Source organism: Corvus moneduloides, chromosome 3, assembly GCF_009650955.1.
Source record: "Corvus moneduloides isolate bCorMon1 chromosome 3, bCorMon1.pri, whole genome shotgun sequence".
Lineage (NCBI taxonomy): Eukaryota > Metazoa > Chordata > Aves > Passeriformes > Corvidae > Corvus > Corvus moneduloides.
Genome location: NC_045478.1, coordinates 42,699,966 through 42,712,551, shown reverse-complemented (window position 1 = coordinate 42,712,551; position 12,586 = coordinate 42,699,966). Strand labels below are relative to the sequence as shown.

General features: G+C 33.9%; 1 long non-coding RNA gene across 12 annotated transcripts in view; it reads right to left on the bottom strand.

Annotated features, from left to right (window-relative positions):
* Nucleotides 1–12,586, bottom strand: part of LOC116442286 — a 207,622-nt gene that overhangs the window by 125,323 nt on the left and 69,713 nt on the right. For 9 of the 12 annotated variants that reach the window (XR_004239485.1, XR_004239483.1, XR_004239481.1 and 6 more), the window contains one exon: nt 10,969–11,059. The exons of the other annotated variants lie outside the window; for them this stretch is intronic. This is a non-coding gene — a long non-coding RNA (uncharacterized LOC116442286). The remainder of the gene's footprint in view (nt 1–10,968; nt 11,060–12,586) is intronic. 12 annotated transcript variants of the gene reach the window in all.

Sequence of the window (12,586 nt, the reverse complement as noted above, 5' to 3'; positions counted from 1 at the left end):
CTTCAAATCCCTAATGGAACTTGGAACTTGTAAATTGTGAGGGAGATGAAAAGATAAACATAGGAGGAGTTAATAATACAAAATTCAGGCTCTTTGCATTGGATCATTAAGCACAATTAGCTGCAGCACCCTTGTTACAAGGCAGTAAGAGCAAGCACTTCAGATGCAATAAAAGGCAGTACATCACTGATAACCAATCTATATTCAGCTTACTACCACCTGTAAATGCAGGCAATATGGTTCTTTTAAAGAGGCTTGGGAAGTGGTTCCCTGGATACCTTTAGGGAATGTGTACTTTTTGAATTAATTAATCACTGGATGTCATCACTGCTCCACTCCACTGCACATGAAACAGCACTTCTCTGGCACTTGAAAATCTTAGTCAGAAAGAGGTTCAAGTAAAACAGTTTAAGATAAATGTAACTTCAGTGCAAGAGAGATTAGCAGGAGTTAATTCCAAATGGAAATGGGGGAAACAGTGCAGCTTTCATACTGCAGATGAGTTTCCTTCATTATTTGCATTGTTTCCAAGCATATCAACTTAGAAGATTTTCCTTTTTTTCCTTTTAGTAATATATTGAGTGAATGATCTTTTGGGGAGGTGATCTTGGCAGACACATATTGCAGGAACAAAAGCTTTTTAAGTTCTCTACCAATGTAAATTGGCCCTGAGATCCTAGCCAATACAGTGGTTTATAATGAAGAAAGACAACATTTTTCCAAACAGAGGTCTTTTTTTATCATATGTACAAATAGAGGTAGCATAGCAAAGCATGAATTTTCACTGGTGACCCTAAGGCAGAATGTGAACCAAGGTCTCCAGAGGGGAAAGGGTAATGCACTACCCTACTGCACCACCAAGTCCCCTTCACTTTCCAATTATCACAGAACCTCTCCTACTGCTGTGACATTCTCCTTGCCACATAGGTCAAAAAGTGAGTTACTGTCAAAAGTGATTAATCTATCAGCTGGCTCAGGAATTCCATAGAATGAAATGAGTGGCGCTTGTCCCAAGTATGGTTGCAATACTACAGATTTACTTTCAGGCTTTTTATATCTGAAATCATGACTGTTTTCTCTTTCATATAGTATCATGTCCTGTCAGATTTAGAGACATCTTGTAAGAGGGAAAAACCTCTGTGGTATCTCTCTCATAATGAATTTCAGGTTTACAGGTATTACAAACCAAAGACCTCTGCTGAAATCCCTTTATTGCTAATGCATAAGATGATGTATGAGAGGTCTGTTTCTCAATATTTAGCTATATTCTAAATGTGATCCAAATATATTTTTGGGGTTTTTTTCTAGCACAATTTTAGTTATAAAAAAAGTAAGCTACTTATGAACTCAGAAAAGCAACATATGCTTAAAACTCAAAAGGTCATGGTAGTTTTTTTCCTCCCTAACTTTCCTATATCTTGCAGATCATAAAAATAAGTTTCAAGTGACCCTCTTCAATGATTCACAAGACTAGCTTAGTTGTACAAAATCCCCAACATTCATGCCCTGATTAAAATCATATTTTCACACTTAACAGATTTACTCTAATGTTGAAAAGTCATTTTCCCAAATACACTTTCAATAATATGAGATTTCTCTTCCTCGAAGGATTTAATAATTTAGTACTACAGATTAAACAACACTGCATGGTTTCAACCTGTGAACCCTTTTTGCTCCCTTTTTAAGGTTATTCACTTCATTTTGCCTCAGTGTCACACAAGCTTACTAAAGATGCTAAATATTTATTAAGTTCTTGGCCTCAATGGTATGAATCAGTGAGTACAAAATTATGTGTTTAGCAGATTAATCAAAGTCTCAATTTTATACCAACAGTGAGTTGCAGTTATTTTGGTGTCTAAATACTTTCCTTTATCCTAAACTTACTGACACCTTCCAGCTCCACTTCAGGATAAAAACAAACAAACAAAACCAAACAAACAAACAAAAAAAACCCCAAAGCAAGCACAAAACTTACACAATTTAACTTTAGTACTTTAATACACTTGCTCATTCTGACTGTTCTGTAAATAAGGTCTGTAAGTCAGGATGCTGCAATAAAAATTTGCCTCCAACTTCAAAAAAATTCCACACAGGGTTCTGCCAGCAGCATTGATCCCACTGCGGTGGTATCAGTGCTGTGTCATCACTGCCCTGCCAATCCTTTGCATTTGCTTCATGCAGACTTAGTGGGTATAGAATAACTGTTATAAAAACATTAATTTGCCTTTTTACTAAATATTTCTTCAAAACAAGTTCTGTAAATTTGCTGGGTATTGATCACACAGACATTTTACAATTTTACCTTTATATCTGTTCATCAGACATCAACTAACTAATGAACTGTTGCTAAAAGAAAACACCCAGTGGAATCACAGAACCATTGGGTTTGAAAGGACTCTTAAGATATCCAGTTGCAACCCCTCTGCCATGGGCAGGGACACCTTCCACTCATATTATGTAACGTTGATACATCAATCTTTAAATTACAGTATTTTAAAGGACCCTTTAATTTTATGTATTACATTTTGTTTACAACCAAGATGTCACTGCAAAACTGATTCACAACAGAAAGAAAAGGAATAATTGCTTAGACTAAAATAAAGTAGCAAAGACCTCAGGTGCAATTTCCTTAAAAATCCATCACATTTTCCTTTAAAATATCTAATGCTAATGTTTTGGTCTGAAAAACATGCTGTAATTAGCTAGAACTACACAGTAAAATAACTTCTTAAAGAAGTTTCAAAAGCTACTTTTTTTTAATCAGTTGAAATATGTAGATAATGTGTTGTTTTGATTGCCTATAATATTTAGCCTTCATCAGCTGCACAGAGATTTGCTGTGATTTAAAATCCCTAGAATTTCAGCTAACAACATGGAGTTTCTTTGGAAGAAGGAAAACATTTTAAAATAGCAATTACCACCGTAATTGCAAATAGCTGAAAGTTTTTGAATGTTTGATGGTCTGATTCTAGGCTTGATTTGCAATATCATTCTTGATTGCATTCCTCTGCAAATCTTCTGCTGACATTTAGGGTTTGTTGTGGGGATTTTGTTTGTTTGTCTCATGGGGTTTTTTGTTGTTGCTTTTGTGTTTTGGGGGTTCTTTTTGTTTGGTTTGGTTTTTGTATTACCAACATCGGTAAAAAACATCATCTAAAAACTGGGGAAAGAGTAAGTAAGGAGAACAAGGAAGGATGAAGGTAAAGAATTAAAGGTCTTTCTCATGGATATTCTGTCTTTTTTCAGAATGCTTGCAGAATATATTCCAAAGGGCTCTTCTAAGCAGATTTTATAAAGAAGTTATCAAATATTTTTAGTGCGAATCAAAATATCAATAATTGCCCTAATAGATTCCTCTTAACTGCTATTCTTTATTTCATTTCACTTCAGAAGGGAAACAAAACAAAACTAGATCAGCTCCAGCCCCTTCCTGCCTGCTTCCAATTCAAAGGAAGGCAGTTCTTCCTCAGGCTGAATAGCCGTAGTCTTAAATGCATACTGCATATCCATACATAACTTTCCCTTGATCAAATTTTTGGAAAATCTAATTGCTTGGTACCATCAATTGCATTGATAAGAACCATAGTAATTACAATTAGCAGAAGGAGATCTGTGAAAGGTTTCACAGTATTTTGAAAGGACTTTGGTATCACTAATGGCATGCAGTTTGGAAAACTTTTTCATATTTGATAGTACTTCATGCATTTGTATTTTTACTTCTCAGAGAGGGTAACTACTCATGGAGCAGTGTATGTCAATTTAGCAAGAACAACAACTGACTATTCCTAGTGTTCATAATACAGATTACAAAATAATATCAATATACATACAGAGTATACACTATATTTTACAATATTTCAGTATTTAATTACCACGGAGAGACTGAGGGAAATCATAGAATGACTAAGGGCATGTCAGAGACAAAGATGAAAGTGTTTTGGAAGGCACGGTCTGATGAGTCGTCTTTTATGACTGTTAAATTCTAAAAAAAATTCCTTTCACTCTCCTTTTAAAATTCTATTTTTTAAGCACATTCACATTTTTATATATTCGCCCTTCAGGCATTTTAGGATTGTCTGATGGAATAAGACAAAAATGGCATCTTTCAGGAAGTGAAGTTTCAGTGTCAGTATCTTAAATATTTTCCTTCTTTCTTTTGTAAAGTTTCATGTGAGTAAAATTCAAAAGTTGAAGAAACTTTTTTTAATTGCCTCACCTTCAGATTTGTAAACTGCATGTGACAGATCAAAAATCAGTTTTTTGTTTACCCTTACCTGCAAGGACAGGAATTTATAGTTTTTTAGGTCTGCAGTGATAAATTTGAACAAAGTTTTGCTCTCGGTAACATTTTGTAACTGTTTTTAGTAATTGTCCAGAAACTGTTAATGAAAAAACAGACAGAGAATATCCCACCTGTTTTGAAAGTAATGCCATTATAAGCCAGGTATGGTAATTATTATCTTCAGGGTTATGAAATTTACTGAGCATATGGCAATTTACATTTACTTAATTACATGTAAACTTAATTAATTGGTAAGTTTACCTGTATGTTTACTAAAATTTGCTCTTCTTAAAAAAAAATGAACATATTAAGGGTTAATATTAGAGCACAACAGAAATATGTTCTTTGATAGGAGAAAGTATATTAAAAAATTCTAGTCATGGGTGCTTCTTACTACTACACGTATTTCTAAAAATTCAAAGGAGCAGCCTAAAAGGTTTAAATAGTTTACCAGCAGGTAGTAGATGTTTATGGAAGGACTTCACGAATCACATATTTTCTAAACTGTTGCTCTTAAATGTCTGAAAATAGGTATTTTAAAATTGGACTGCTGTATAATGCCCAGAACATAGGTTCATAGTGGAGTGTATGGCCCCTCATAAATTTATTTTGTAAGAAATAATAGATAATTTACCAAAAGTTTGAAAAAAACCCCTTTAAATACACCTAAATTCATTGGGATTATATAAAAGAGGCAAACTTTTCTATAAAAAGAGATCATGCATTTGCACCAATTGCAACAGTTGCAAAATAATGAAACAGATTATGTAAGAGAGTACATTTAAGGATCACTAAAATCTAAATGTCCTCATGATCAGATCACTACTAGCTTTTTTTGGGGTTTTGTTTGTTTGGTTTTTTTTAATAAAGAGGAAATAATAATGAAGGGATTTTTTTTCCAAGGAACATTTCCAGAGAAGCCCAAATAAGATTTTCTTATGCTTTACTCATCCATAAAAAGCTTATAAAGAATGTTGCAATCATACATGATTTTCTTCTTTTAGTTTCCTATATCTATGTAGTTTTCAATCTTTTCCTCTTTTGTTTTCCTAATTTTATATAGGTTTCTTTTACTTTATATGAATATACAGTATCTGGTAAAATGGGATCCAGATGGTAATGAATTTTTCATACTAGATAATATAAAGTAATATAATAACGTCAGTAACATGACAGAGCCCTCAGTCTAAACTGCTAATTCCTCTTTTCCTTGAAAAAGGTGCACTGTATCAACTTTAATAATGTGAGAGATGCATTTTGTTAGTTAATGCCCTCCGTGGACAACTATATACAATTAATTCACCACCCAATTACAAAACTGGGAAATTTTCCAACTCCTTCACCTGCAGACCACACTAATGCCACAGTCCTCTTGGCTCTCTTCATGGAGATCTCTGTAACACCTTGCATGTGCAGTAAGGCAACTTTACTGTTAATAACATCCAATCAGCCTGTCAAATAAAATTATTGTCTCAGTGACAAGTCATAAAGACAGCTTGAACACACTATGAGTCAGGAGTAATAACTGATCTCTCGAATATTTTTTTCCCATGCTATGAACTTTGTACTTCAAATGAGCATATCCCAACTATATTTCAGAAAGATCCGGCACAGCCACTTCAAAGCCCAGTAACTGCAATACAGTCATGCTATAAGAAAGACCAGTTCATTTCCATTTCCTCAGACTTCCTCACCAATACACTTTATTAATGGGCTTAAATCACATGCTTTGTGAGGCAAATGGGTAGGTGAATTTGTGTTTAGGTTAGTTAGGATGCAGTCACAGACTTTCCTTCAAATAATCCATGTAAGAAATATTCACATCTTCTTTTGACCTCAGCAAAAAACTTCCTTCTGTTTTCATGACGGAAATTGTCATTCTATTTTAAAACTTCTTGTATGAGATATCACAGACATTCACATATTTTTATATGTCCATTTCAAAAAAAGGAAATACCATGTCTAAGTTTCTGAAAAAATATTAGTCCCTGTATAATTTTTTCATGTTTTTTCCAGAAGTTGTTTTTTTTCTTTAAGTTCTTAAGCAGTTTATAATGTGATTGTAATTTTCTTATATAAATTTCATGTCTACTAGGGCATGAATGTGAAAGACAGAGAAATTAGTATTTTTTATTACTGAGCTGTTTCTTTCCATCACAGAAGGAGAAAGAGACGTTGTTGGCCAAAAGTCAACATTACAAACAGTTTAAATATGAACCCTATAGAAGGGAAAAAGCTTGCTGGCAGGTTTCTTAAAAACAGATCTTCCTAGGTAAATTATTTCTTTGCTGGTCTTTAGCACAGAATAGTGTAGGTTCCAAACAGCCTCCCTGAATATTCTCTCCTGTCCTTCCCAGACAAAATTGAGTCTAAGATCAATTATTATTTTTTTATAGATAAGAATACGATCAAACTTAAAAATTCCATGAAATCAAGAGGATTTTGTAGTGTGGCTACAGTGCAGTGTGGCTTTCTTTAGGCAGGATTAAAAATCAAATTAGAAAATTTATTATTCTACAGAAATAACTAAAGGTTCACTCTCATCTTTATAACTTCTAATGGGCACAGCAGACCACTCACACATAAAGTAGTCAAGATTGCTCTTATGATAAATAAAATGGTAATTTAAAGTGATAATTTATATCAACACACATATTTGGATAAAATAAGAAGGAAAGAGTAAGATTTACAAATCAGGTGAGGCATCTGAAGTGGGACTTGGATCAAATAGTTTTATGTAATGTGAAGATGTAAAAATATACACATAAATACATAAAGCTTTTATCACTAATCACTAAGTCACCCAGCATCCTGCTTCCATACAACTCGAAAGGTACACCAGACCAATCAAAGTGAGGACTTTGTTACCTAAACCTGACTTAAATTCTCAGACTAAAAAGTTCCCTGATATATCTTCACTGGAGCAAACAAGTTCCCTTACCAGGCATTCCAGAAGGAGCCCTGGCACCTGACCTGCTGTGATAGATTCCCACTGAAGCTCTCCATGTATCAAACTTTTAGTATGCAACGTGGAGACTCACATAGTCTAAGTGCTTTCACAGCTCCAACTCCCTGAATGAACTCTCACACGCATATTCAAAATAACCCTAAAAGCTTTCAACACAGCAACCATGTGAGATTCTCTTTTAGGCAGCAAAATGTGAGTTACAGCGTTGGCATTTCCCTCATCAACACCAGCCATTAATTTCCAGATGAGTTTATTTTTGTGCTATTATCAACATATCCTATATTCATAGACAATAAAAATAGCATTTAGGCTTAATGGCAACAGTATACTTACAGGATATGAATTAACTACTGAGAAGAAAAATACTATTGCTGACAGAATTCCCCAACACTTACCCTCACAAAAGGCACTATCAGCATATGCAGAGAAGCTCAAACAGATTCCACATTGCTAATATGGAACTAGTTTATCCCGCAAATACACAGTGTCCCCTGCTGTGATGAAAGGAGACATGCCCAACACATGAAAGTTGTGCTGAACAAAGAAAGAGGTTTTAAGAAAAGACCCAATTGTTATAAAAGTACAATCCTAACAGCTCAAATGATTACCAAGAAAAGCAATACAGCCTTGATATTTAAATTCACCCTCAATTTAATAATGAAAAAAAAAACGCATAAGGAATCAGTGTCATATATTGAAAATTATATTATTTGCTGATGAAAGTAACCATCATAAGTCAAACAACCAACATTGTCATAACCATCTTCAGTCATTTCTCAACACACAAATCTGCAACTTGTCTGCAAGTATGTACCCCTGCCATACAAACAGAAATTAGTTTAGCTGCTCACTGAATTAAAGTCTCATGTAAACACTAAAATACATTGGTTAAGGAGATGTGTTGAAAGATCAGTTGATAGTGTACATCAAGCAAACATCACAAGGAAATGGGGTAGACAGACAAAAATATTTTTCAATTTCAATATACCATCCTATTGAAATAATCAGGAAAAAACCCTATAAACTATGAAAAATTCATATAAATATGGTCAGTAATTTTAAAACATTCCAAATGTTTTTATAGGGATTTTGCAATTTTTAGTACAAATTTTCTAATAATTATGACCAGAGGGGTTTTTTTAATCTGCATTGCAAAAAAAAATTCACTTCTCAAACTTTCAATTATCTAATTGCAAAAATGTTAGAATTCATTTTTAAATTAAATTAGGGGTCTTCTAATACTAATACTTCATACTAATGCTACTTCTAATTTCAAAGAATGAATTATTGAAAAATAATTTTGATGGATAATCCCAAATCAAGTTCTACCATCAGCTTTTCTGGGGCTGAGAATAAATTTTAATTGTAAAGCATAATGTGTTAATACAGTATTTCCTTAAAAGTATTCATTTTCATAAGAAAAGAAGAAAAAATACTAAGCCATAAAAATCTACTAATAATATTTTTCAATTGAAAAAATATTTTCCATGGCGTTACTTTTTTTCTACTTCAATTTAGAAAAAAATTTCAAAAAATCAATATATTTACCACCTCTGCAGAAATTCTACAACTGATAATTTGTGCAAACTAAGCTCACTGAAAGCATCCAGCTCAAATTTTTCAACATATTTATATCTAACTTTTTTTTTAACCTTGTTTTTCCTATTCCGTGCAGGATTGCAGGTCTTTAGAAGAAAAGTCTTCAGAAAATGGTGGAGTATATGCTCATTATTAAATACCTTTAGCATTATATAGTGATATTTATCAAGGATAAGAAGCCAAATAGTAAGAAATGTTACCACAAACTAGCCTTGAGAACATGTTAATTTAATTAATTAACTGAAGATAAGTCTCTACATAGCCGTTCAAGAAGTTCAAGTAGTTAGAGGAGCATGACACATCGGAAACAACAGCTGCATTCTTTCTTATCTTGCTGCCTTGGAGTTTGTGTTACTATTATACATTTCCAGGATTGCACAGCTTTGCCAGTTCTGACAGTCATATCTGATTCTTGGTCTTGCCTCAGCTAAACTGTGGTACCCATGAGTAACCTTTTTCCCCAGTTCCCTACAAGGGTCTGCTTCTTGCTCCCTGGTGACAGCAGTGGTGGCCTCATTGCCTTGGTGTCTGACTGTTCAGGCAGCACTTGCTGCTCTAGCAGCTGCTCCTGACTCCTCAGGGAAACCTCAGGAAGAGTATATTGATTCAACTAATTCATTTTAGAATAGCAAACGATTTTAATGGAGGAAAGATTTGTCATGATACGCATGCTCAGTCTGATTGGGGAATGGATTAAGGCCCCATTATCAAAAAGAGACTGCTTTCAAGGAAACATTTTTTTAAATAGCATGACCCAAATTCACTCCCCAGAAAGTGTGGATCACAAGGCTTTCCCTTTGCATGAGCAATGATTTCATTGCACTATCAGTACCAGCTCTGTTTTCATGTGATCAAGAAAAGGAGACATTTCCATCTTTAGAATACAACATATTCTAATTTCAGGAAGACTAAACCAAAACCTTTCTTTAAATAAGACAACTGATGTGCTTGAGGATATGTATCTATCTGGATTTCAGCAAGGTATTTCATAAAACACCACATGGAGAAAGGTTAGTTAAAGCTGAAAACACTTAAGGCAAGCAATGAAATTGAAAGGTGTATAAGGATTGGCAAAAGAAGAAATGGCAATAGGTTATTCTGAAAGGTAAAACATCAGGCTGAAAGACAGTTACCAACCAAGATGCAAAATTTCATACAAGTTATTTATAAATTGGAAATGAAAAAAATTATATTAGAAAAGTACGCTTCTAAAAGAAAGTTCAAGAGAAGATTTCTATCAGAAAAAAGCAAAAACTTCTAAGATGGACTTTGCTAACTTTATGGTGATAAAATGAGAAAATTGGAGACCAAGAAAGTCCCTGTTGGTATTGGGTTTCCAAGTTTGCCACTCCTTCTATTCTTTTACCAAATTCTGTTCTCTTAACCATCAATGTATCACCACATTCTGAATGTAGCCCATGATTTCTTAAGACATGTTTATCCCTAAATTACCTGATTTGAATTCCTCAAACTAATAGTCTTAGAACTTATCACTCATAATCCATTGTAATAAGGTCCCTCACTCTCAAAAGTCCATTTAAGCCATTTTCAGTGAAAAAGTAATCAGTGCATTCCTTCACCACCTCTAGCTTTATTGCTGTACCTGCTTTCCTCTCATTCTTATTAGTTGTCCTTCTCGATTTTTCATCATTTCCTCCTGCTTCGCTTTTTTTTTTCTTAATCTTATTAGTATTTGTTAACACTGTTTTCCTTAGCAAATATGAGGAATGCCAATAGCAATGACTCATTCTTTTACATGCATTACCGGCCAGATTCATAGTTCAACTTTTTTTAAAATACATTAACACTACAGATTTGGGAGAAACTAAACAAATCAGAAGTATATATAAGCCTTTCTCCTATGTTCTTGCCAACCTGAAAAAAAAAAGCACTACAAATGTAGTGGAGCACAAAATCGGGGGTAAATATTCTAGTATTGTACTCTCCATTTGCATATTCTGGGTTTATCTGAAGTTCATCATGCCTATTTCTGGATTTACTGTATATGAGTAAGACATGTATAATCAACCCCTAAACCAAATTTCTTTCCTGCTCCGTGGGCAGGTGTTCTGCAGGCAGCTGTTCAGCATGTGAACTGAAAATTAAAAAATATCCTTACCTTTTAGGTGGATCTGTGATAAGGCTTTGCTCTGCTGGAAATTGCTCTCTTAGACATCATGCACAAGCCTTACAGGCTAAGAAACCAGTACCTAATAAAAAATTCAAAGTCACTGCACGTAATAGGTAATGAAGTGCTGGTCCTAGGCAGCAGCACAGGAACTTCAGGTGTTTGCTTAATATTCACTAAGCATATTCCGAAATAGTCCATGCACATTTTCAAAAATTTCTTTCACATAATGCCACACTTTTTTCGATTCTATAAAAGACATTTGTTCAATAATATCCACTAAGTAGCTGGGCCTGGGGAAAAGGTATCATTTGCACAGGAGTATTTCAAAGACATTTAGCAGAAAATGATGTATCATTGAATGCAACAATCCAGAATACTGTAAGGCAAAGCAAATTAATGTTTCCATTACTCATATTTCATTTGCAAAGGAGAATTTGAATTATTAATTTAAACATTTTTAGAGCCTAAATAGTGCAGACAGAAACACTTGAAGAGGTTAACATGCAATGATCATATACGTACATTAAAAAATGGAGTGCAGTTACTGACTTTCTGAAATAGTAAAATAACACACAAAACAAAATATATGTTGTGGTTTGAACAACTAATTTTTTTTTTTTTTTTTTTTTTACATCTCTAGTCACTTAGTTTTCAGAATTTTTTGCTACCTAGCTGTTATATACTGTAAACTTCTAATGGATGGTTAAGTACAGAAAAACTGAAATACAAGGTGAAGAAAGAAGTAAAACTATATAGTATGGAAGAAATTGGGCTGTACTGAGATTCCCACCTTTTAAGAACAATAAAGCCTAAATGTATGGTTCAAAATTTTAAAGGTCTTTAAAACAGTCATTCACTTATATAAAAATACACGTTGGTTTGGTTTATAGAAAGATGTTTTTATATAAAATAGCTTCCTGACAAAATGATTTCAAAATATTGAAAAATAATATCTAAATGAGTAGGCTGAATCTGTCATTCTAACTCCATCAGAACACTCTCTTCCTTGGTAAGAAACCCTCTAACACTGCTAAGTCTCCTTTGCAGTCTTTGAGCAGTGTGGATGGACGTAGCCTTAAAATATCTTTAGGACAATGTATAAAGCACACCTCATTTCTTCGTAATCCATACTAAAATATACATAGACTTTGGCATAATTCTGTTCCCCTCACACAAAATTAGGAGATCCAGGAACTATTTGTCTCCTCCCAGAACACAATGAACCTTCTCATTGTTTTCTTGTGCTCTTCTATAAGCAAGAAATTTAAGGAAACACACAAATGTGCATGTGTGTCCATGTGGATGTGTCTAAGTGAACCTCAATGGAGAGAAAACCTCATAGCAAAAGATTAGGAATAAATTTTTTTAGGAAGAAAAAAATTAGAATTGATTTGGCTTAAAAATATTCGGGCAACAGAGGACTGTTCTTAAACTCTTGGATTGCTTTCCAATGTCCAGTACTATTCCTCACTTCTCAAGGGAGAGTGAAAAAATTGCCTATCTTTCTTGAGAGGCAGAACCCTGAAAGACAGGTAATGACCATTCTGATGCAAGATCATAATACCACAAACTCTGAAAACTTGATATGTAAGTTAAGCAATAATTT